General features: G+C 62.0%; 2 non-coding genes across 2 annotated transcripts in view; both read left to right on the top strand.

The window, feature by feature from the left end:
• Positions 1-1,732: 1,732 nt before the first annotated feature.
• On the top strand, positions 1,733-1,886 carry LOC146821204 (5.8S ribosomal RNA). Its single transcript, XR_014965300.1, has one exon. It is a non-coding gene; the product is annotated as a 5.8S ribosomal RNA (ribosomal RNA).
• Positions 1,887-2,294: 408 nt separating this feature from the next.
• The window catches only part of LOC146821203 (28S ribosomal RNA), a 3,736-nt gene continuing 2,845 nt past the window's right edge, over positions 2,295-3,185 (top strand). Inside the window, exon 1 of the ribosomal RNA XR_014965077.1 lies at positions 2,295-3,185. This exon is cut by the window's right edge and continues 2,845 nt beyond it. This is a non-coding gene — a ribosomal RNA (28S ribosomal RNA).

Genomic DNA, 3,185 nt, shown 5'->3' with positions numbered 1-3,185 from the left:
CCTCTCCAAATTCTCCGTTGATGAGTCGCCTGTGCATTCCACTGTTGCGGAAGATGTATGAGTCGTGTGTGCTCCCCGGGAATTGTGCCACTAGGTCCGTTATGATGTTCTTGGCATCGCACACAACCTGCACGTTGATCGAGTGGTATGACTTGCGGTTCCGGAATATGTACTCATTTGCAGCTGGAGGGCAAATGGGGATATGCGTGTAGTCGATGCGGTTCGGTAACTTAGCATTTTTGGTATTACCGATTCGGTATGTTAGCGGATATTTATTTAGCGATTCGTTATTTGCTCACGTTTTGGGTTGATGCATTGGGATTGGGGATTTGGGACTCGCTACCGGGAGCTAATAAGGAATCGGTATTTTACCGACTGGATTTTGGCTTGATGCATGAGGCTGTCTGTGGGTAGTGGTGCATGGCCGTTCTTAGTTGGTGGAGCGATTTGGCTGGTTAATTCCGTTAACGAACGAGACTCCTCCATGCTAACTAGTTATGCGACCCCCAGCGGTCGGCATCCAACTTCTTAGAGAGACAAGTGGCATTCAGACACACGAGATCGAGCAATAACAGGTCTGTGATGCCCTTAGATGTCCGGGGCTGGGCCGTTGTTCGGGGTCGGCAACGGCCCTGGAGGAGCGCAGAGAAGACAATCAAATTTGACTATCTAGAGGAAGTAAAAGTCGTAACAAGGTTTCCGTAGGAGAACCTGCGGAAGGATCATTTACGGCAGAGCGGCCCCAGCGACCGACGGCGACAGCCCGAAGCCCTCGGCTGCCTCCTGCAAGCACACACTGTAGGCACAGGGCCCGGCCATGCCTTGGCGCGCCCAGGCCGGCAGAGCGGTTTGTGGCTGCATGGGGCGCTCGGGTGAGGACCGGGCCTCTTCCACCGGGGTGGACCTGACCGACACACAAGGGACCGGGGACTGGGGGCGGCCCCCGTCGCCTGTCCCTCTCTGGGAGAGTCACAGAGGTAGGCCCTCCCGAGATGGAACCCAAGCTCACTCAGCATGACCCCCGTGGTGGGGGGAAACCGAATGGCAGTGCATCATTGGGCTGGTACCACCCCCCTCGAAAGGCCCTGCTGCCGGATGGGCCCTCCGGCGCCCACCTTCCGGCCCCACCGGGACCTGGGCGACCGAGGAGTGGCCCTTCTTGCGCTGCAGGATGACCTAAAAGAGAAGAGGCCGAGGGCCTGCGAGGGGACTCCGGCTCCTCTCGTGGGAGGCGTGCGGGATGGGGAGCCGCCAGGCTCTTCCCTTCCGGCGCCTCTGACCCGGGCAAGGGTGGGGTGGGGTGAAAAAAGCCAGCCTGCCGGCATGGCTCGGGCCGCCCGTCAACGGGTGGCTGACGTGCATGTGGATCGACCCTCCCTCGTTGCCAGGTAACCGGTTCGACCCAGTCCCGTGCGGCCGGGCCGAGGGGTTTGAAGACTTGTGTGGTCCCTCCGGTTACTCTGGGAGGGACCGGCGGCTGCGGGGCTGCCTGCTCCTGTCGCACTGGGAGCCCCCTTTGTCGCCCGCGGGTCGGTTGGTGGGGGGGGGACTCCCAGGCCGAGCGCCTGGTAATGTTTTTTTGCTCCCAACGGTGCAGTCTGACTCCCAGAGGGGAAGCCTTGAACGGGGCGCCTGAGCCGTCTCACCGCGCAGGCGGTCGACGGACAGCATCATCTTCCTCCTGCCTCTCCTGTGCCCGCAGGTGGGCGAACGTTTTCGAAAAGTTGCCTGTGACTCTTGGCGGTGGATCACTCGGCTCGAGTGTCGATGAAGAACGCAGAAAGCTGCGAGAATTAGTGTGAATTGCAGGACACATTGATCATCGACACTTCGAACGCACCTTGCGGTCTCGGGTTCCTCCTGGGGCTATACCTGTCTGAGGGTCGCTCGATCGTCAATCACCCCGGGGCTTCCCCGAGACACGGCTGGGGCCGTCGCAGGTTTAGTACCGCTTACCTTCGTCCCCCCACAAGGTCTGACCCCTGATTGCCTGTGGCAGAGTCACGCAGCCGGCCCCGAGAAGGGGTCTGGTGACCGGTCTGCCCCGGGCCCGTCCTGGGGTGCCTGGCTGCGTGCCACCCGTGGCTGTCTGTGGTATCCCACCGGGTGCCCGCGCGCTCACGCCTCGGGCGTGCACCTCCGTGCCCTTCTTCCTGGGGAGGGCGAAACCACTCTAGATCCGATCCGGGGCAAGAGCGCGCGTGCGCTGCCGGGACGCCAGGCTCCTGCTCTAGCTGGGGCCTAGCCTCTCCCCGGCGGCTCTTCCCCGACGCTTCGGTGTTTTTTTCCAACTACGACCTCAGATCAGACATGGCGACCCGCTGAATATAAGCATATTACTAAGCGGAGGAAAAGAAACTAACCAGGATTTCCCCAGTAACGACGAGTGAAGAGGGAAGAGCCCAGTGCCAAATCCCCGCCCGACGGCGGGCTCGGGAAATGTGGCATACACAAGACCGACTCCCCAGCGTCGCTCAGGGGGCCCAAGTCCTTCTGATCGAGGCTCACCCCGCGGACGTTGTTAGGCTGGTAGTGGCCCCCAGCGCGCAGGGATCGGGTCTTCTCGGAGTCGGGTTGCTTGGGAATGCAGCCCAAAGCGGGTGGTAAACTCCATCTTAGGCTAAATACGGGTGCGAGACCGATAGCCAACAAGCACCGTAACGGAAAGTTGAAAAGAACTTTGAAGAGAGTTGAAGAATGCGTGAAACCGTCGAGAGGTAAACGGGTGGGGTCCGTGCTGTCCATCCGGCCGATTCAACAGGGCGGGAAGGTCAGTTGCCCGGGAGTTCCAGATCCCCTCCGCGGGACTGGTGCCCGGGCCCTACCTGGCCCCCGCAGGGCGCATTTCCTCCGCGGCGGTGCGCCGCGACATGCTCCGGGTCGGCTGGGAAGGCTCCCCCCCGGCAGCAGCTTCGCCGTGTCCATGGGGCTGAGGGAGATTTGTCCGCCTCCGCGCCCTCCTCCAGGCACCTGTTCCCGGCCACCCCTCGGGGTGCGCCGGGGCGGGGAAAGGGGGACGGGGCCCCCTGCTCCCGGCGCGACTGTCAACTGGGGCGGACTGTTCTCAGTGCGCCCCGACCACATCACGCCGCCGGGCGGGGAGGCCCACGCTGGGCGCCAGGGGTCTGCGGAGATGTCGGTTACCCACCCGATCAGTCTTGAAACACGGACTAAGGAGTCTAACA

The sequence above is a fragment of the Triturus cristatus genome, chromosome 6 (assembly GCF_964204655.1).
Source record: "Triturus cristatus chromosome 6, aTriCri1.1, whole genome shotgun sequence".
Lineage (NCBI taxonomy): Eukaryota > Metazoa > Chordata > Amphibia > Caudata > Salamandridae > Triturus > Triturus cristatus.
Note: the sequence above shows the minus strand (reverse complement) of the source record. Positions and strands in the feature narration are given on the sequence as shown.